The sequence below is a fragment of the Callithrix jacchus genome, chromosome 2 (genome assembly GCF_049354715.1).
Source record: "Callithrix jacchus isolate 240 chromosome 2, calJac240_pri, whole genome shotgun sequence".
Taxonomy (NCBI): Eukaryota; Metazoa; Chordata; class Mammalia; order Primates; family Cebidae; genus Callithrix; species Callithrix jacchus.
In genome coordinates, this window is record NC_133503.1 from 133,045,499 (window position 1) to 133,068,505 (window position 23,007).

At 44.5% G+C, this 23,007-nt stretch overlaps 1 long non-coding RNA gene across 1 annotated transcript; it reads right to left on the reverse strand.

Annotated features, from left to right (window-relative positions):
* Positions 1 to 10,450: 10,450 nt before the first annotated feature.
* Positions 10,451 to 14,749, reverse strand: LOC144581438 (uncharacterized). The gene is made up of 2 exons (XR_013532270.1): positions 14,567 to 14,749; positions 10,451 to 12,856 (listed from the first exon to the last, which is right to left on the reverse strand). It is a non-coding gene; the product is annotated as an uncharacterized LOC144581438 (long non-coding RNA).
* Positions 14,750 to 23,007: the final 8,258 nt, after the last annotated feature.

A 23,007-nucleotide genomic window follows, 5' to 3' on the forward strand; every position in this document is an offset into this window, starting at 1 on the left:
TACCACATGTACATTCTGCACCATTCTGTACCGATTCTGTACCACGTGTACATTCTGTACTATTCTGTACCAATGCACAGAAGCCATGTGTTCCACTTCCCTGTGGAGCCTGAGCACTGTGGGAACACACCCAAAAGCCCCTCTGTAACCACAGGTCATTGGTATTTCCGTATTAGCCCTATTTCTCAGAGCTTCATAACTTTGAATTTTAAGTCAATAACTTTTTGAAATGTTAGAATTTGGCAGGTTTAATATCTGTTTTCTGAAGAAAAAATATGTGCTGTCTTCAGGCAGAGGCAAAGTGCATGTTATGATTGAGAAAGCCTTTATTTTTCCTTAAATTAGGCACTCATCTTTAAAAGATAGGTCATGCATTTGTTTTGTTGTTGATGCTGTTGTTGTTGTCATTGTTGAGATGGGAGTTTTGCTCTTATTGTCCAGGCTGGAGTGCAGTGGTGCGATCTTGGCTCACGGCAACCTCCACCTCCTGGGTTCAGGTGATTCTCCTGCTGCAGCCTCCGGAGTAGCTGGGACTACAGGCTTGTGCCACCACACCCAGCTAATGTTGTGTTTTTAGTAGAGATGGGGTTTCTCCATGTTGCCCAGGCTGGTCTCAAACTCTCGACCTCAGGTGATCTGCCCCCCGTGGCCTCCCAAAGTGCTGGGATTACAGGTGTGAGCCACCAGGCCCCGCTACATTTGTATTTTTTTAAACTAAGGAAATTTCAGTAGGACTTTACTTTTGAGTAAGTTATTCTTGGCTGCTAACTTTTAAAATTATGTTAAATCAACAATATAATGTAGTATGAACCAGCGGGCGGTATGTATCAATTGTAGTTTGAGCCACCAGTTGAAACCATTTTAACACAAGTAGCCTAATATCATTAAAGTATTTTTCACATAAAACAGAAGAATGACCAAAGCCCCAAGTTAAAGGTTTGAGTTTTTTTCTTCTGTGGTGTGGTGATTTAGAGTTCCTTGCCTCATATTTCCTTTAACTTTATCATAATCCATGATTATCTTTAAATTGTTCCATTGAGTCAAGTTAGTCAATGTTGAATTCTTAATTCTAGCTGTATTTTTTCATTTTAATGTTCACTTAATGGGACATTTTATGTACACCGATCTTGAAGAATGGCTCTCACAGTATTTTTCAGACTAAGCCTCATTTTTGATATCACAATACATTTGCTTTATTTATTATAAGGAGAGGTTTTTTTATTCCAAAGAGACTGTAACAATGCATTTCTCAAATTAAAATACTATATACTTGTTCTTCTTGGTAACTATTTGCAAATGTATGAATAACTTTAGAATAGCTTACAAAAAGTTTGCCCTTATAACCTATGTTCTTGTTAAGAATTTAGATGTCAGAAAAGGTAAAAAATCTGAATAAGAATCCAGAATGATGGAGGATTTAAAAAAAAAAAAAGAAAAGTTGGACCAGCTAAAGGAAAACCTAAGATCTTTCCCCTGACTTCTTTCCCCTCTGTAGTCTCTCTGACCTTCTAGGGAACTTTTTAAAAGGAGAAAGAAATCCTCTTTTCATGAAACAAGAGGGATAAAAAGAGCACTGTTTACCAGGCTTTGGGAGGCCAATGTGGGGGGATCACTTGAGGACAGGAGTTCAAGACCAGCCTGGGCAACAGAGAAAGATCCTGTCTCTAAAGTAGTTCAAAATTTAGCCAGGGGTAGTGGTGCATGCTTGTAATCCCAGCTGCTGGGGAGGCTGAGATGGGAGGATAGTTTGAGCCAGGAGTTGGAGGCTACAGTGAGCCGTGATCATGCCTGGGTGCACTCCAGCCTGGGTGACAATGTGAGACCTTGTCTCTGAAAGAAAAAACAGAACAGAGCCTTACTGTTCCCTTTTTGCGGAAAGTCTGTCTACTGTCAACGTGGAGAACTACAGTAAACCTCATTCAGGGGTGTGGTAAAATACAAGTTACGCTCTGTACTTACCCAAGAAACCTACATCTATTTGGCAATAAAGGAATGGGCATCTTGGCCTCCCTAAGTTAGTGAGCCCTGGTTTGCAAATAAATGTTGCTTACATCCTAATCCAGGCTTGCCTCTGCCCCAGCTGCACTTCCTTCAGGTGCCAAGTCCTACAGCTTTCTGTGAGCAGCCCCAGAGGCCTGCTGGACCCACCCTTTCACCTCCACAGCCTCCCCACACAGGTGACCACACTGAACTGGCCGGCCATGGGGGACACACTTTTGTTCTTCGATCAGTTGGGGCTGATTAATTGAAAGACAATGACTTCTCAACTATGCTTGTTTATCTTCTTAAGTCCTCTTCCCTAACCCGCACTCTGCCTTCTAGAACCTCAGGAAACATTTTGATGATCTCTTCACTCTCTTCCAGCCTACTTTGGTAACATGACCTTTTTTCCCTACCACTTTTCAGCTGTGTTGTGGAGTAAGCAGAATTTTGTGATCTGACGTGGGAAGCTGACCACTGTGTGGTATTGTTTTCTAAGAAAAGTATGTTAGTTTCCACATGATCACTTGACCAACAAACTTGGGACATAGCTGTTTGAAAGCTGAGATGGTTTGTAAGAAACACTGTGAGGCAGTGTGGCATGATTAGCTGTCAGTAACACCAGTAAGTACCTTTGGGTTTAGGGGAAGAAGTGATTAGTGGGCTAGAGAGATCTGCGAAGGTTCCACAGAGGCAAGGAAGCTAGTGAGGTCTTAAAAGTGGGGTGATATATAGAAGAGAAAACAGAGTTTCTAGGCATGGAAGAAGGGTGAATATGTTATTCTCAGCTGAGGCTGTATCGTTTTAAATGTTTTGAAAATACCTTTGTACAGAAAGCAACACTGGCCACACCCAAGAAGGTGATGTTTCCTCTCCCCCTCCTTGCTCTCACTTCTCCTTTTTCCCTCACACAGTCCCTCTCTCTCAAAGCCATTCCCCATGTCTCCACCTCAATGGCTTGTGGTAGTTTAGAGCAGGCGGTCCCCAACCCTTGAGCCATGGACTACCACAACGGTGGCCTGTTAAGGAACCTGGCCCACTGCAGGAGGTAAAGTGACAGGTGAGCCAGCATTACCACCTGAACTCTGCCACCTTTCAGATCAGCTGCGGCATTAGATTCTCATAGGAGCACGAACCCTATCGTGAACTGCACATGTGAGGGATCTAGGTTGCGCTCTCCTTGTGAGAATCTAAAGATAAATGTAATGCGCTTGAATCATCCCGAAACCATCCCCTTCATCCCCATCCATGGAAAAATTGTCTTCCCTAAAGCCGGTCCCTGGTGTCAGAAAGGTTTAGAGGAGAAATGAATGGTTGGGATATCATGGATGAGAATATCCTGCATTTGTAAATAGTGTAGAGGCCTAAAAAAAAGGTTGGGAAAAGCATTGAATTAGATAGAGATCAGAAGAAGCAGGCATTGTTTGTGTTACTCTTCTACTTGGAGGCCAGTTTTAGATATTTCCTTGGGGATTTTAGTTATTTCCTGTACCTTTGCAGGTTCTAAAATGATTCTTTTCAGACCTAGTATCAAAGTACCTAATGAATATTAAATTCTAGCCAGGTGCAGTGGCTCACACCTGTAATCCCAGCACTTTGGGAGACAGGCAGGCAGATCATTTGAGACCAGACTGGCCAACATAGTGAAACCCCGTCTGTACTGAAAGTACAAAAACTAGCCAGGTGTGGTGGTGCATGCCTGTAATCCCAACTACTCGGGCGGGTGAGGCAGGAGAATCACTTGAACCTAGGAGACAGAGGTTGCAGTGAGTCGCAGTTGTGCCACTGCACTCCAGCCGGGGAGACAGAGTGAGTCTCCGTCTCAAAAAAAAAAAAATTAAAATTAAATTCTGTTACTACCTATTTACTGGTTCAATGATTGTGAGCTGAGGTGATATTAAAATTTCTCATCTTCTTCCCTTGTGTTTGTCTTTCTCTGGGGCCAGTTTTATGTACATAGTCACTTATGCCTATAATTCCTAGCTGATTCAATAAATATGTGCAACTGAAGACTCTGAACCCTCAGAAACTGACTTGAACCTGCCTTTAATACCTGTCTAAGACACGGATTTCTCATCTGCAATATTAAGGACCAGAGACACCAAAAATCCAGGTGTAACTCTAGAAACATCTTTATCCTGAGATCTAGAGATGTTTAGGAAACCTAACGGGTAGATAATTTTGCCAGTAGGCTCAATCATGTGAGGCCTTGGATACTGCAGATGATGCTTGGGCACTTGAAGAGAGCACGGAAACCTCACCTCCTCTCACCTCCTGGGGTAGGAGGGAAGGGAGAGAGGCTACCAAGGAGACGGTATCAGAACATAGCAGAGGAAGAGAAATTGGCTTTGTCCAACAGTACCCCACCAAGATTCCCGTTTCTGCCCCACCCCCTGCCAGAAAAGCATTTTCTTACCCCATGTAAGAACCACATTTTTTTTCTTTAGTGATGTGATGAATGAGAAGTTTTGTTTCATTGATAGGGTCAACCAACTCCATGGATGGTAAGGAATTGTTAACACCATGACCTACAAAAAGAAAAGTGTTAAATTCTGCTTTTGCCAAGTAAAGAAAGGTCGTATGAAGGTAGGCCCTTCAGGCTAAATTTAAACATCATTTCTAACGAGTTCATCTTTTGAATGCTTATTTCATCAATAAACCATATATAAAATTAGGCATGGCAACCAAGGGTAAGATAAGAACTCAAACATGCTGATAAGGGAGACCTGATGTAGAAATTTGAGGGACACCAAAAGCCCCTCCAACTTAAGGTTTGATTTTTAAGTTTTAAAAAGTGAGGCCAGTGTGAAAGGGTCTCTTACTGGCGTTCCACAGAAATCCTCATCACCCAAGAGCCCTGTTTCCTTTTCCAAAGTCTTCGTTTTGCTCGGGCCTCATCAAAACCATAGGGCCTAAATAAAAATATTTTGTAAACAAAGTTATGGACAGCCCAGTTTTCTAATTGAAAGTAATTATGATTTCTGTGCTGTGGTGTAATTACCTAAAAAAATGTTATTTGATGATTAAGATTCTGGAGTGAATTGTGTTCTTTGGGCTCCTGCACCGTTCCTCCATCAGGGACTTGGTTTCAGCGGTGTGCAGCTGCTGGAGTTGATTTACAGTGCTGCGGCTGTGGCTGGTCATAAATAAATCCTCTTATATAGTTGTTATGAACACCTGTTAGATCATCTGTCAGCAAAGCGCTGTTCACATTTATCATGGTGCGGGAGTTATTTTACCTCAATCCATTTCCAACAGACTCGGCCTCCATCGCTGGATTACTATTACCACACCATAATCGCTTGCTCCCACTCCATGTTACAACTTGCAGATAAAAGATTTCACTACTTGGCCAAATTTCATAAATAAAGGAGCAGTTCAGTGCAGTAAAAGTTTATTTTTGTCATCATTTGTCACCCCATTATTCTATAAATCAAATGGAATAGCACTATTGCCAGCTCAGGCGTTGCTGTCAGCCTTAGGCATGGAAATGGTCCGTTTCTTCCTTTTAGATGAGATGACATGTCTTTCAGACTTAACTGGCTTAAGGCTTTGTTTCACCCATTTTATTTTATTACCCCTTCGGAAAAAATCCTTGGGGAGCAGAAAGACTTAAGGAGTGAAATGGAAACAGAAAACAGAGTCTAGCATGCTGCTTAGCTGAGTGATCTATGCTCCCCGACGTCTAGTCATTTTTAGTAACTTGGCCACCGCCCTCACTCACACACTGCACCCTTGGCTGAAGATGCTTTTCATAAACTTCCAAGGGGGTCATCGTTTCTATTTTGAAAAGGCCATTACAATGTAGAGTTACAGATAATGAAATACCTGATGTATATCCCCAGAGATCCTCTCGATTTGACAGGCTTTATGCAAAGAAAAGACTAACTGGTTTCTTTTCTAAAATGCATTTTAATGGGGCTGAGGTTTTGAAAGGCAATGGGCACCCCCCAGAGAGTGTCTTACCCTGGGAGGGAGGTTTGTCGGGGCTGTAGAGCTTTGGAGGAAGAGTCAAGATGTATTAACAAGTTGCAAAGTCTGTCTCTGGTGTAAGTCTGAGGAAGGCAATGTCCCTTGGTTAAAAGAAAGAGGACAGAAAAAGCTAAAGGGATGGTGTAATAGAAAAGCGTTTATAGTTGATATTATACTTCTGAGTTGGTTCTAATTCAAGTTACATTCTTCATAGCCATTATGTAGCTCATAAATTCAATAAAGTGTTTTACTGTTACTATAAAAATGACAGGAGGGGGGTTTTATGTTGTAAGTTTCGTTAGTTGCTCTTCCTGTTTTATATTTAAGTTCTCACGCCATTATGTCATTAAACTCCTTGGAGTCTGAAGGGCTCAAGCCCTCCAATTCTTCCCTTTTGCACACTTGACCAAGGCAAACATTAGCCCAGGCCAGGTCAGGTCACTAGACACTTGGAGCCACCTGGCTGTGGTGCCGAGGGACAGGGCAGTTTAAATCTATTATTTCATGAGAAGTGCCTTCAACCCATGCAGATGTAATTGTGAGGAGTGGAAAGGTGTGGGGTGGGAGGGAAGCTTTAGGCAGACTACTCTAAGAGTTCTAAAAATTCACCCTGGAAAGAAACAGTCCTTTTGGTTCGGAGGCAGAGGAGGGCTTGCTGGATGGGGTGCAAGTAGCTTGAGGCCCCGTGGACCCAGGAACGGTTCTCTGCATCCACAAGACTGGTCTTGGCCCTGGACTTTTTGCCAACTTCTTAACCTTCACATAGCTCTAGGTCCTTGATAAAGTTCACAGCGAATTTAGAGTGGGAATCTTCTGAGAAAGGAAATACCACTCTCTTTTGGCTGTTTTCTTTGGTTCTAGAAGAAGCAAAGGACATTTCTGTTCTAGGAAACTTGGCTCTCTCCAGATGTTTGTTTTGAACAGAATATCCACATGGAAACAGCAACTACTAATTCTCTGGCCAGAGTGCATCAAGGCCTTAATCTAAAGCCTCCCATCCATCCAGCTGTCTGGCACTTGCTATTATAGGGCACCAACAGAGAAATGAGGCTGTGGCTTTATCACTGCACCCTGGGTGACAACTTGATTTTCTGCTTTCACCGCAGGCAGCAGCAGCCCAACATGATGGGGCTGTTAATTTGTGCATTTCATGGTGTCTGTCAGGGGGGCTGAGAGAGGAGGGTTTCAGGGGGAAGGGAATGGAGCATGTCCCAGCCGCGGAAGCACCTGTCTGCATTGACGGCACAGAGCACTTCTTATTAGCTTGCAGGTCTCTAAATGCAGCCCGGGGATGACAGCCTGGCATCCCAGCACCCACACACTGTGACAGGCGCCGGCAGCCGGTCCCATTGTTTGCCCTTGATGAGCATGTCATTAATGGAAATGGAAGAAAGTGAGGGCCACATCAGTATTCAAATAGCCTCTATTCTCTCTGCCATTCACCCGGCTGGCTCAGCCTGCTGCCGATTTCCTTCTGCAGGCTCTCTTAGACTTTTTAAAACAGCAGATTTATTCCCATTGCACATAAATCCTTTCCATGTTGTTCCTGGTTTCTTCCAGTCCTGTGTTTACATCCTCCTCTTTACACTGGATTTAACTACATCAAAGCAGATTTGGGTTCTCATGTATTGCAAAGGTCTAATTAGGAAGTGTGTGCAGTTTGCAGCCGAGAAAATGCGAGCTGCCACTGGAGGAACCTCTCTCCTATGCCTGCTAAATCCTCATCTCCTCTGCAAAGATGTTGGCTGCTCTGCTTATCACTCTCAGAAATATCTGATAGAGTTGGGGAGCATTGACTGGAGAGAATCTGACTTCTCCAAAATTGGCTTGCTTGGAAAACAGTACTTCCCTTTCTCAAGCTTAGGAAACATTTCAAAAGTTGCAGAAAGAGCCTCATAGTAAACTTTGGTTGGAAAGAACTGTGTACTGCACGAGATTATTTACAGCCAAGTGGAGAGTGACTGGATCCTAAATACGTGTTTCTGTCCCTCAGCCCCTGTGTTGGTCTGTTTGCTTAATAATGTAATTAGTGCTCAGAGGGAGAATATTGACGCTGCTGCCAGCAGGCTTTGCTCTTCCGTGTGTTTCCAAACCGTTCCTTTTGCCCACTTGGCTTTTGCATCACCTAGCTTAGTAGCTTCAGCTGTGCACCTAGCCATGCTTACTCCGCCCCACACACCCCTCAAAGGCCCCTCTCCTAATAGAAGCCCAACTCCACGTTCCTCAGTGGAACTGTAGGCTGTCTAGTTCTACATTTGCAAGGTTCACATCTTAAACATTCAGATGGAATGATCCTTGAGAAAAGCAGCTATGAAGACCACCTCTAATTTCTTCCTGACCTTTTAGTAAGGAGAGGTCAGAGGAACTGCTTGCTGTGCATTTCCCTAGCAATGTCCCTCATCTGGTATTAATCTGTCAGTGACTTGGACCCTGACTCACTAAGACACTACCTATCTTTTAATGCAGTCTTGCTGGAGGCTGAAAATGGTGCAAACTCCACTATCTGGAAATGGAACTCAAGGCTAATACCGCAGCTCTGCGATGTTTCCCTCTTACCCCAGCTAGAGATGAAGACAGTAACAATTTCTTACTAAGCAATTTTCTCCTGGAAATACGCTCTTTGAGAGAGAATGACCAATGATGCCATCTCCCATTGGAGGCGCCATGCTGTGGCGCAGCGCAGATGGGCTTCCGTGGGGTTGCTGCCGTCCATGGCATCACAGCCCCTACGAGGATTTGGGGGATCTGAGAACAGGTTTTCTCAGGTGTTTATCTGGCAACCTACAAAATCCCCCAGCCCTTCTCCAGTAGAAGCCCAGAGGGGTGATTATGGTTTAAAAAGCCAAGTCATAAATCGGGCTTTCTCTACGCCTTGCTTTGTAGCTGAGGAAATCCGCAGAGAGCAATTTAAAAGGAAAAGAAAAAGGCTGAGAAAAGAAAGAAAGAAAGAAAAAAACCCCCATGCATTAGCTTTAGTGTCAGAGTGATGGAAAATAATTTTCACATTTGATTAATTATTAAGAGATCTGTTTAATAAAATATAGAGAGAGCATTTTGTCTGTCTACAATCATTAGCATGACCTGGGACCCCTATTTTGGAGGTGAACAAAAAGCTATTGAGGAATAACAATAAATTTTGTCCCCAAGGGTTTTCGCAGAAGTGGCCACAGGGCCATCCTGACAGATTTAAGACAGAGATCCCACAGCTGAGACTAAAATGTGTCAAATCCAGTGGCTTCTCTTGGCAGGTCGCAGTCACCAGCCTCACCCAGACAACTGTATAAAGCAAAATCGTTGACCTAGAAAGAAACTATGTATTGGTAGGGTTTTTCCTTCTTGTCTTTTTTAAAAAAATTATTTCCCTAAGATGTAGGTTCAAGTATTTCATCTTCTGGGTAGCTTACTTATTTCAAATGCAGAAAGTCATCAAGGAATTCTGTTCCTTTTTAAAAATGTTTTTAAAAGCCACAATATTTCTGCCTTTGACTCTCTTTATTTTCTTTGAATTTAAATAAAAATATCTAAAAATATCCCATTTGAAGGAGCTGGGTTTCTTCCCCAACCCCAGAAAAAGAAATGTAGTTTTATCTGTAAGATTAGTGTCTTGAGTCTATTTCATTCAACCTGGTGAATTGAGCATAATTTAAAGGTAGCCTCATTGAATTAGTTATATGAATGTGCATATTAATTAAAAAGCACTTGAATAAGGATGTCAACGTTTGGATTTGTTACGCAGTCTGGTCTGTCCATTATTTCCCACTATTTCTTGTGCTGTCCAGACATGGCAGCAAGAAGTGATCCAAGTCAGATGGAAGGTTCAGCCTCACTCACGTTGCTCCACAAGCTCTACCTCCTTTTACATTTGCAAGGTTCACATCTTTACATTCAGATGGGATGTCCCTCTGGTGAAGGCAGCCATGAAAGACCACCTCTAATTTCATTCTGACCTTTCAGTGACAAAGGACAAGTTCTCCCCTGTGTGAGGCCCCTCCAATCATGTGGAGTCACGGGCTGCACCTGTCCGCCTGGCGGGGCCAGTGGAGTCGCGCTTCTGCCTCCCACCCAGGCCTGTGCCCGTGCTGCCTCAGCCTGCAGCTGTGCTTCTAAACCTTCCACCATTGCCCACCTATTTTGAAGATGGATTTTTCTACCACTTTGAAAGGGATTCCAGAGCTATCGGTCTGCAAATATTTTCACTCTCCCAGCGGTGGCCACTCTCAGTGATGGAAGGCACAAAAAGGTGGGGTGAGGTGGGTGGGGGAGCAACTGGGTCTTTCAGACAGTTACTAATCCCCCCACCCCCACACTAGCCCTGCACCCCAGACATACGTGGGGAGCATGCTGTGACATGAGAGGCTAGGTGCCCCAAACCCCAGCACTATTACCTATGGCCTTACAGGAACCTGCTCCAGAACAAAACAAGAGCATATCATGCTTCTCTCTGGACCTCCAGAAAGCAGAAAGATTTGCAAGACGATACGGAAGCCAACAGGGAGAAAATATTTAAAATCTTCATCTTTATTGTTCATCTCATGCTTTTCAATGTTCTATGTTTGTATGTGTTTTATGATGCACTTAATATTTTGGTACAGAGTAGTAATATAGGTATGTGTACAGTAATACGTCTTAACTAGATATCCATATATGTAATTAGTAATACATGTGTATAATGTACAATCAGTAGTACATGTAGACAATTTACAAATAACACGCACATTAGAGTCTCAGTCAAAACCACCTGGAAACCTCAGGACTGCAGTGTCGCTCCCAGCATGCACTGCTCTGTGCCAGTGAAACACTGACCCCAAAATTTCATTCTGAGTACCTGGTGATTTTCTCCATAACTGTGGTTTGGGAAGAGTAGGCAGAGAGGCTTCTGTTCCAATTCGAGGAAGTATTTCTACTTCCCAGGCAATAATAAGACTTATCTTGGCCTCTACCATCCCTCACCCTTTTTCTTCAGGGACACTTAGAAAAGAACATTCGATGTTCAGTCACCTTAACGAAGGAGCCAAGGAGCACAGGAGGACGGAGATCCGCTCCGTGGCAGGTTCCCTGTGCAAGGACTAATTACAGTGCACTTCGGAGGAGTCGGGAGGCAGGGCACGGAAGCCACATAGTCTCTGTCGGACGGAGGAAGGAGGGGCCAGGCAGAGGGTGGGAAGGCGGCTGGATCCCTCTCATCAGGAGTGAGGAATGACTCACGATTCACAAAAGGTCATTGCCTACTGAGGTAGATAAATTACCTATAAGCCTTCAGCAGAGTTAGAGGACCTATTTGGTGAGGAAGTTTTCATTAAATCAAAGATTTTATGGCTTCTATTTTGTTGCATAGCAAAAGGGAAATAATTAGTAATTGACAAAGTAAGTGCAGGGAATAAAAAAGTGTAATGTTATTCTAATAGGCCTTGTCTTGGTCTTTAACTTTTCACTTGCAAGCAGAATTATTTTTTAACTCAGATGTATAAAAATCATCCACACTGAGAAAGTGGAACCAATTGCAGTTAAACAATTGAGGGGAGCACTAACCAATAATGGAGAGGCTTTAAAATGCCATAAATATTGTTTATTTTCATTGTGTTTGATTTTTGATGATTCCCATAACCCACTGGTTAAAATTAAATAGACATGGTCTTAGGTATTACTCAAATATATTTTAATGCTAAACTGTATAAAGCAGAATATATGTGGGCAGGTGTGTGCACATATATACATACATATGTATTATTTTATATTTAAAAAAACCCAAGGAGTGGGTATTCTCCACTTAGACACTGAGGAAAGGAAGAGAGTTAGAAAGTACATAAGAAAAATGCAAATATCTATAAATATTTTTGCCCTGAGTTTCTCAGATGAGAAATGTGTAGACCCCCAGAGTATAACAATAGTGACACTGAAATTAAATTTTTTCAAAGGTGAATTTAACCTATGGGGAGTATCACTGTTGCTTATAAATTAAGCAGGTTTCATAGAATAACAAACATTGGCACCGGTGAGTGAAATGTTTACTCCTTCACATGGGCGCAGAGGTTTCTTTTTCATAGGATTCCTGCCTTTTTTGCCCCAATTAAATCTGCTTTGGAGAGGATTTGTGCTCCTGTGAGATTCACCGACAATAAGCAGTAAATGATAAACAAAGTGATGTGGAAAATACCAAAGTGGGAGCGTAGATTCACACTACTTAGGTTCTTTTTTAAATGCTATCTTCCGCAATGAAAGGCATCCTATACTTGGCCTTAGGCTAATCCTTTTGAAAGAACATTTTCTCCTTCTATCCTCACCACAGCCAGATGTGAGAGAGGTTGTCTTCATCTGCGTTTTGCAGATGCAGGAACTGCTACCTGGAGAACATAGCACCTTGCTCAGAGTCAGACAGCCAGAAAGGGTAACCGGGCATGGCCCAAGATCTGCCTGGCTCCTGAGAACTTGCAAGAAATTCCTCTGCTGTCCCTTCCAGCCCTGCAGAAACAATACGAGATGAGGAGGGTACCTAAATTCAGACTGCGATAAAGTGCCCGGTGCTGAGCCTGGAGCTCATTCAGCATTCAATTATGGACATTATTTTACATTTAAAAAATCCAAGGAGTGGGTATTCTCCACTTAGAAACTGAGGAAAGGACTAAAGTTAGGTAAGAAAAACGCAAATGTTCTCATGAACGGTCTGTGCAGGGAACGCATGTGATGCTGCCCCATTTTTCGGCCTTTCCAAGCGTCTCCTCAATCTCCCCGGTTTCCCAAGGTCTTTATCTAATATCATTTTAATAGTGTCAGATGGTAACATTCTTAACCATTTCCCCACAAAGATTTTTCCACTCATTAATAGATTTTGCTGTCAGGGAATGTTTACAGATAATTATTTAGCAGCTTCTCTTCTAGATTTCTTCTCACTGGAATGCCATGAATCCTGAAATGAAACAAACAGGAGGGCACTCGGATTTGTGACCCTCAAGACGTCAGGCGGGTTCTGGCAACATTGCTGGAAGGCGGGTGATTTACTGGCTTTACCACCCAGTGATAGCCACTGAGTCTCCTGACCGCCCAGGGCCGTGGTCAGGTGGGACAGCGGGGAGAAGGGTGGGAATCAGGGTACAGCGGCCCCTCCCCTCCCATGGGGCACCAGCATCCTTCGGTGGGGCTCTGTGTGCACCCAGGGAGAGGGTCTGGGCCTCTGGGCTTGGGGCATCAGAGGCAGGGAAACACCCTTGGTAGCCTTTGTCCTATATTTAAATGGAGGACAATCCTATGTGATATTTCTCCCATCACATGCATAAACAACCTGATTTCTTTTCCCCTTCACTTCAAGCGTTTGGGCCTACCCTCTGTGATTTCTACCACACAAAAAAGGTGGGCCCCGGGGGGACCCTGGCCACATTTACCAAGGTAGCAAGGGGTTTCCTGAAGCACTGAGGACACAAGAATTCTAAAAGGCCTTTTGGCCGGGTGCAGTGGCTCACGCCTATAATCCCAACACTTTGGGAGGCCAAGGCGGGTGGATCACAAGGTCACGAGATCGAGACCATCCTGGTCAACATGGTGAAATCCCATCTCTACTAAAAATACAAAAATTAGCTGGGCTGGCATGGTCGCGCAAGCCTGTACTCCCAGCTACTTGGGAGACCGAGACAGGAGAATTGCTTGAACCCAGGAGGCGGAGGTTGCAGTGAGCCGAGCTCGCGCCATTGCACTCTAGCCTGGGTAATAAGAGTGAAACTCTGTCTCAAAAAAAAAAAAAAAAAAAAGGCCTTTACAGAAAGTTAATGACTCTGGCAAATCTCCTAGTTTAACTATTTGGCCTCAGGAAAATTAACATTGCATTAACCTCTCTATCCTCTTCTACCTTGTTTTGAAAAGGTAGCAGACAGTTCATTCTAAAATGTAACAAACATCCTATGTATATTTACTTTTTATGCCACCAACAATGCACTGGGTATTGAGTTGAACAGGGCTCCAAGAGAAAATACAATTAATGAATAGTCACAAGGTTGCTAATCTGATCAATGCCGGGTGATAGGACATTTAATCTGATTGTCTGTGACTGCAATTGCACAGAGCTTTGGCAGCCAAGAGGACGGCCCTGGCTGGCAAGAGCATTTGGAGGCTGGTCACTCCTTGGGGTGGAGGTGGGGCTGGGGAGCCGTGACATAGACAGATGTGAGGAGGAGAGAAGGTGCCCAGAGCAGGAGAGGAACTGGCTGGAAGGACTGAACATAGGGAGGTGAGCCCACAGAAACAGGTGCCTTTCATGCCAGGAACGGGAGAGACAGCCTCATTTTTTTTTTTTTTTTTTTGAGACAGAGTCTTGCACTGTTGCCCTGGCTGGAGTGCAGTGGCACAATCTCAGTTCACTGCAACCTCCGTCTTCCCAGTTCAAGTGATTCTCCTGCCTCAGCCTCCCAAGTAGCTGGGATTACAGGCGCCCACCACTATGCCTGGCTAATTTTTGTATTTTTAGTAGAGATGGGGTTTCACTATGTTGGCCAGGCTGGTCTCAAACTCCTACCCTCATGATCTGCCCTCCTCAGCCTCCCAAAGTACTAGGATTACAGGCATAAGCCCCCATGCCCAGCCAACAGCCCCATATTTAAGAAGAGAATGAAAAAGATAATCTTCATACCCCACATCTCCTTCAGGCAGGTGTCTGGACCCCAGCACAGGAAGCCATAGGCCATGGAAGAGCCTTGCACCGATGGGTAAAGCCCAGGGCTATGGCAGCAGAGGAGGGTTTCTTCCTCCGGTCCAAGGTGCTGCCTTTCCTGAAGTTTCCTAAAGAATCTTCTGACTGAGAGGGTGGTCCACCCTGTTGGCAATATCCATGGTAAACATCAATACATCTTTCCATTTGAAAACATAGTGACCCTTCTGATAGCCAGGGATTAAAACGTACCAAATGCCTAGCCCCCAAGGCAGGACCTGCAGTGGTTGGGGCCAAATAAGAGACGGAGGGGGTGAGATATCATCCATAGCATCTTCTGTGATGCCCCCAGGAGGCTGTCTGGAGGGCCAGGAATAGACCTGAAGGCAAGCCAGCCATACTCAGCTGACTTTAACACCCTGACCTGCTGGCCCCCTGCCCTCTCAGACCTGGAGGCGCCTCTCTTGTCCTTGGTTTGTCCTTGGTCCTTTGAGGGGTCAGTAGGAGCAGAGCTTTGTGGGGACACCAGCAGGTGGCTCAGTATTCTCTTCAAACTATGTTTCCACCTGCAGCTGCATCATGAGGGTCTCTTCCTCCTGCTCTGCTGCCAGCTGATCTTCCTTGTGACATGCCCTGAGCATCTTCTAAGACAGGTGTGTTCTAGCCTAGATATGCAGCGGCAGCGATACAACACCCCTGACCTCAAGGGGCTCACATCTCAGTGGGGAACAAGACACACCAAAAAATGCCCATCTAGGCCCGGCGCCATGGCTCACACCTATAATTCCAACACTTTGGGAGGGTGAGGTGGGCAAATGGCTTGAGCCTGGGAATTCCAGACCAGACTGGGCAACAGACACCTGGGCAATAAAAAAAAAAAGCCTGGCAAAGTGGCATATGCCTATGGTCCCAGCTAATCTGGAGGCTGGGGCAAAAGGATCTCTTGAGCCCGGGAGGTCAAGGCTGCAGTGAGCTGTGATTGCACCACTGCCCTCCAGCTTGGGTGGCAGAGTGGGACCCTGTCTCAAAAAAAAAAAAAAAAAAAAAAGTGCCAATCCAGGAACACCCAGAAGGGAGTTTGCAGTGTACCGTGACTTTTTTGAAGTCACAAGCACTAAGGCCCTCCACGATGGGGTTTCCTGTGACCTTTTTGAAAGGTGCTCCTGTGCCTCTCCTGAGGCCAGGAGAGTGGTTCTGGGCCCTTGTACCTTGGCACACCATGGCTCTGAACTGGTCATAGCTCCTCAGCCACATTTTGATCAATGTTTGTGCTAAGTGCACAAACCATCATGCCAATATCTGACAGATCAATGGAGCCCCCTGAATGCCAGGCTGACTATGAGGTCAGTGGGAAGCCACAGAGGGTGTTTGCTCAAAGCCTGTGTGGGGTTCCAGTTCTCTCCTTCCATCCCCATCTCTCAGCCCCCACCACCACCTGCATGCCCCTGCTGCCCAGGCTGCTGAGGACTCACCCTCCATTTAAACTGGTGCTGGACCCTGGGGGAACTGGCCAGGGCTCCTAGGAAAGCCCAGGGCAACAACCCCAGAGAAAGAGCTGCTCTCCCAGCTCCCCGGCTGCTTTGTTGGTTTCTCCCTTTCCCAGGATGTCCCATTCTCAGCTAATGAACAGCTTAAGTGTATAGATGAGGAGGGCAAAGGAGAATGCAAGCCCTGATCATGAAACAATATGAGCAACACAAGAGGTTGCCTGAGTGAAAAACAGCTCAACCTAAAAGGTCTTTTCAAATGCCTGGTTTTGTTCCGAAGTTTCCTGTTTGCTCGTCCCCCTCTTTTTTCTTTTCTTTTTAAAACCATTGCAATCAAGCATGTATTAAAATATTGAGGCTGAGGGAAGTACTTCTATGAACTATTCAAGCCCAAAAGCCTCAAAGAAGGAAGATGGGACTCTGATGGTCTAAATGATTTCCTTCTAGAAGCAGGGAGTAGCACACAGCACTCATCTCTCCTGCACGCCTCGGAGCTTCGCAAATAGAGGGCAACTCTTTTTTTTTTTTTTTTTTTTTGAGATGGAGTTTCACTGTTGTTACCCAGACTGGAGTGCAATGGCACGATCTCGGCTCACCGCAACCTCCACCTTCTGGGTTCAAGCAATTCTCCTGCCCAGCCTCCCAAGTAGCTGGGACTACAGGCATGCACCACCATGCCCAGCTAATTTTCGTATTTTTAGTAGAGATGGGGTTTCACCTTGTTGACCAGGATGGTCTCAATCTCTTGACCTCGTGATCCATCCGCCTCAGCCTCCCAAAGTGCTGGGATTATAGGCATGAGCAACTCTTTAGTGTTTGGTTTAGGGTGAGGGAGGAGGGTTATTACCAGAAAATGAAAAACAATTAGGTTGAGAACCATGGGTAGGTGACTCAAGGGAGTGACTCTAGCTCCCGCTAAGAGGGCCCTGCCTTTCCTGCTGGCGGGATGGCTGGGGCACTGTCTCCTCTCTGAACAGGGTGCTCCCTCTGACTAGCAGCTCTCTGCCGCTCTCCTCCTCCGTAGAATGTTAACAAACCAGAATCCTCTCCCTGTGATAACTATGACATGAGAAGCCATTTCTTCCTTGTTAAGAAGAAAAAGCCCACCCCTGAGAAACCTTGTTCCCAATGCCTGTGCACTGCTAATGGAATTTTTAACTCAACCTAACTGCACCTGAAGGTAATCAGCTCTGGGCCAGCTGTGCATTCAAAGTCCCCGTCAAGCTGATGGGAGGGCAGAATTAGATGGTTTGATAACATTTCTCTCTGGGCACTCTTCAACAATGTTGGGGCAAGTTTCCAAGGGAAGGGTCTCCTCTGGTTGTCCCTGCTCTTGCACCAAAATAGGACAGCAGGCCTCTACCCCTCCTCCTGATTAGGGCACCCTCACCCAAGGGATGTGGGATCTGGCTTTCAGGACATTAGTTACACATTTCTCCTTCCATCCCCCAAAAACATAGAGGCTGTTGAGGTTCTGGATGTTAAAATAAGGCTGTAAAACCTTTTCCAAACAAAGATGTATTTCTAGCAAAAAGCAAATCGTACATTCCAATTTTCAGCATGTTCACCCCAACCCTCAAGTCACAGAACGTTTTAAAAACAGTGCCCAGTCATTGAAAATGCCAGCCAGTAATTTTGAAGTTGCCTTCTATTCTTAGCATGGGACAGAATCTTCAGTCAGGGGACTTTCAAGAAACAAGATTTTCAAGTAGAAGCCTGAGGCACTTTTAAGAGAGATCCTCTCTAGTCATATGTGTAACTCCCCTTCCCTACCCACCGCTTCTAATTCCATTTAGAGGCTTGAAAATGCATTTTTTTCCCCTGTACCAATTTTGTGGTTTTAGACTTGGCAAACACTGACTCTTTTCTGTGTCTCAAATGGAGGTGAAATTAACTTGTCTGTTTCTTAAGCAAAAATAAATAAACAGCTTCAGTATGTATAGATCCAGATCCTGCCAAATGCTTTTTTGTGGTATGCCAGTGTAACCAAGGAATGTCGGCTCAGCACCATGATTACCATTTTACAATTGCTGCAGAGTCAAATATTGAGAGAGTAACAAATGCTGTTTCAGGCCCCATGAAAATTACAGCTTAAGAAATGGAATTTTTCAGTCACATAGCTGGAAAATAAAAAGCAGGAGTCTGGGATCCAGATGATGACTTCATTTTCAGGTAACTAACTTTAAGATCAAGATTACGGTCAAAAATGGATGCATGTTAATTTAGGTGTTTTTTTGTGTGTGTTTGTTTGTTTGTTTTAGATGGAGGTTTGCTCTTGTTGCCCAGGCTGGAGTGCAGTGGCACGATCTTGGCTCACTACAACCTCTGTCTCCCAGGTTCAAGCTATTCTCCTGCCTCAGCCTCCTGAGTAGCTGGGATTACAGGCACGCATCACTATGCCAGCTAATTTTTTTTTTGAGACGGAGTTTCGCTCTTGTTACCCAGGCTGGAGTGCAATGGCGCGATCTCGGCTCGCCGCAACCTCCACCTCCTGGGTTCAGGCAATCTCCTGCCTCAGCCTCCTGAGTAGCTGGGATTACAGGCACACGCCACCATGCCCAGCTAATTTTTTGTATCTTTAGTAGAGACGGGGTTCCACCATGTTGACCTGGATGGTCTCGATCTCTTGACCTCGTGATCCACCCGCCTCGGCCTCCCAAAGATGGGGTTTTGCCACATTGGACAGGCTGGTTTCGAACTCCTGACCTCAAGTGATCCTCCCCCCTCGACCTCCCAGAGTGCTGGGATTACAGGCGTGAACCACCATGCCCGGCCATTAATTTAGTTCTACTTTTTTTTAACTTTTATTTTACATTCAGGGGTACATGTGCAGGTTTGTTATAGAGGTAAACTTGTGCCATGGGGTTTGTTGTACAGATTATTTTGTCACCCAGGTATTAAGCCTAGTAGTTATTTTTCCTGATCCTCTCCCTCCTCCCACCCTCCATCCTCTGATAGACCCCAATGTATATTGTTCCCCTCTATGTATCCATGTGTACTCATCATTTAGTTCCCACTTGTAAGTGAGAACATGAGGTATTTGGTTTTCTGTTTCTGTATTAGTTTGCTGAGAATAATGGCCTCCAGCTCCATCCATGTTCCTGTAAAGGACATGATCTCGTTCTTTTTTTTATGGCTACATAGCATTCTAGGATGTATGTATAGTTTTACTTTTAAAACACTCTCTTCTCTATAAAGTTTTGTACTATGAATCTGATAAAGAACTTGAATCTAGAATATATTAAAAACTTTGACAATTTATAAGACCAACAAGCCAATTAAAAATGGGCAAAAAAATAATTGAAAAAAATGCTTCACCAAAGAAGACAAACAAATAGCCAGGCCAGGTGCGGTGGCTCACACCTGTAATCCCAGCACTTTGGGAGGCTAAGGCAGGTGGATCACAAGGTCAGGAGTCCAAGACCAGCCTGGCCAAGATGGTGAAACGTTGTCTCTACTAAAAATACAGAACAAAACAAAACAAAAAAATCAGCTGGGATGATGGTGGGTGCCTGTAATCCCAGCTACTCAAGAGGCTGAGGCAGAGAATTGCTTGAACCGGGAAGGTGGAGGTTGCAGTGAGCTGAGATCTCGCTATAACGCTCCATCCTGGGCAACAGAGCATCCGTCTCAAAAACAAACAGACAAACAGCTAATTAGCACATGAAATGTTCAAAACCATTGGGTATCAGGGAAATTCAAATTAAAACTATCATAAAATCTTACTACATGCTAAGAATGGCTAAAATTAAAAAGAAAGACCAGACTAAGTGTGGATGAGGATGCTGAAGAACTGGAGCTTTCTCATACTCTGCTAGTAATCTCAAAAACATCATGCTAAGTGAAAAAAGCCAGGCACACAAAAATGGATACATATGATTCTATTTATATAACATTCTGGAAAAGGCAGAAGTACCGGGACAACAAACAGATCACTACACAGAGACAGAAGGAAACTTTTTGGGGTAACGGAAATGTTCTGTATCTTGATTGTGATAAAAGTTACACAACGGTGTACTTTTGTCAAGACTCATCCAAGTGTACACTGTATATTTTAATGGAGTGAATTTTATTGTAAGTTACATTTGACTTTATAAATGTGAGTTTAAGAAAGAAGTTGGCAAAAGTCGGTGTGATAGGCTGCAATAAGGCTCCCGAAGGAGCCTTATATCAATGTCCTAATCCCTGGAACCTATGACTGACTATTACCTTGTATGGTAAAAGACACTTTGCAGTTGTGATTAAATTAAGGGTTTTGAGATGAGGAGATGATATTGGATTAGACCGGTGGGCCCTCAATGCAATCATAAACCAGGCAGAGCGAGCTCTGACACAGAAGAGAAGGCTGTGTGGCAGGAGCAGAGAGAAGCACAGTTGGAGAGAGGAGATGCTGAGCTAGTGCCCGGAAGATGAAGGAAGGGGCCATGAGCCAAGCAATGCAAGGAATGCAGCTCTAAAAGCTGGAAAAGGCGGGGAACAGATGACTCTGCTGACGCCTCTTCTTCGACCTAGTGATACTGATTTCAGACTTCTGACCTCTAGAACTGTCCAAGAATATCTTTGTCTAGTTTTAAGCCACTCATTTGTGGTAATTTGTTATAGCGGCCACAGGAAACAGATACCAGGGCAAAGGTCCCCAGCCCCCATGCCACAGACTGGTACCGGTCCATGGCCTGTTAGGAACTGGGCAGCACAGCAGGAGGTGAGTGGCAGGGGAGCGAGCGTTACCACCTGAGCTCTGCCTCCTGTCAGACCAGGGTGGCATTAGAGTCTCATAGGAGCAAGAACTCTACTGTGAACTGTGCATGCAGGGGCTCCAGGTTGTGAGCTCCTTATAAGAATCTAACGCCTGGTGATCTGAGGTGGAACACTTTCATCCTGAAACCATCCCCCCCAACAACATCCATGGAAAAATTGCCTTCCGTGTTGCTTATGCAACAAAACCAGTTACTTGTGCCAAAGAAGTTGGGGACCACTGCACTAGGGAACAACAACAACAACAAAAATCCTGGAACACAGATTGCAAGGGACAGTCTTGCTCTCATTTAACTCGAGGACTGATGGCTTTGATCAGCATCCTTAGACTCAGTATCTGAGATGTCTTTTTAAAACTCTGTGATTCTGACCTCACCCCTGCTTTCCCACCTTCCTTTCCATCTCACCCTTACCTCCCTCCCTGCTCCTGCCAACCTAACTCAGTCTGAGCGGTAGGCCTTAGGTAGCTGCTGTGGGCCTAAAGCTGCTGTTCTGGGTGCCCCAAACTTTGAGACATCCTGGTCTAGACAGAGTATTTTCTATTCTCATAATCATGATTCAGTACAATTGCTGCTGCTTTTTTGTAGGTTTTTTCCCATGCTTGGCATCTAGCAGGCACTCAGCGAGTATGTTTATCTATTTGACAAGTCCCTAAACAAACCTCTCCAATAGCCTCTATGTTTGCTGAGTGAATTCCACATTCTGTGATCCTTGCTATCTTCCTACCTTTTTTTTTTTGAGACAGGGTCTTGCTCTGTCACCTAGGCTGGAGTGCAGTGGTGCCATCACACCTCACTGCAACCTAGACCTCCCGGGCTCCAGCAATCCTCCCACCTAAACCTCTCACCAGCTGGGACTACAGGCATGTGCCACCAAGCAAGGCTAATTTTTTCTTTTATTTTTGGTAGAGACAGGGTTTTCCATGTTGCCCAGGCTTGTCTCAAACACCCGGGCTCAAGTGATCCACCCACCTTGGCCTTCCAAAGTACTAGGATTACAGGCATTAGCCATGCCCAGCCCTAATAATCCTACTGTTAATTGAATTTTACTAAAAGCCATTGATTATTGGCCAAATATGTCACTCATTTTCCTTTACAAATCCTGTGGCTTCATTTGTAGCTGATGGATTTTAGAAGCAAACAGGCCTACAGAATCATGAAAGGGAGGTCATGCTCAACAATTGTTAAAATTTACACACACACACACACACACAGAGAGAGAGAGAGAGAGAGAGAGAGAGAGAGAGAGAGAGAGAGAGAGAAAGAGAGAGAGAGATTGTGCCCTTTTGGGTTTTTCTATATTCTATCCTTGAGATCCAGAGACCAAAAGATAAAATGCTGGCACTTGGCAATCCCCACGATCAGCCATTCACCTCCCTCTTTGGCATCCCTCTGTCTACCAGATGCCACTTCTTTCTGCCCAGCTGAAACACATGTTGATAAAAGTGGCTCCCATACCCTACTGCCAGGGCCAGCCTCCCCCTTGGGTCATGGCAGAATCAGTTTTCACTGCAGAAGATGGGTATAGACCAACCTGAAGAGTCTTCTATATTGGTGATAAGTTTACTGCACTTGTCTTTCAGATTGATGTAAGAAATATGTCAATGATGTAAAGTCAATAGAGCTTGAGAACCCTCTCTGGTTACTTCTACTGGGTGATAGCTAAGAGAAGCCTGCAAATGTCTAGGCACTAGTGTGAGATCCATTTAATGTGGTTAGCAAAGTTGACAGTTTGCACAGTTTAAATCCCATCCAGTGAAAGCCCAAGCCCTATCAAATAACAGTTGAGAAGAAAAATGCGAGAGAGAGGAGAGGGAGGGGTAATTTTAAAGCCAGAATTACCAAACAGTCCCATTTGTATGCAGGCGAATTTATGTTTCCGTGAGAATCTGCCAGGCTGCTCTAGCAGTTTTAGCAATGCATTGCTCTACCCATGTTTATCAAATATTTAAACACCCCATTTTTATTGAGCCATAATGTCTGCTGACTATGTAAGCAAAAGAAGAAGGATGAATTTTCTTTTTCACAGCAAGATTACAATGGCAACTCTTTGTTCATAATCTGTTCCCATTTATAGAATAAAGTCACATTTGGATTATCTAATTTGCCAGATATAAATAAATAAATCATTCTCTGTCTCCCATAAATACATATTATCTAGGTCCAAATCAATTGATTGATC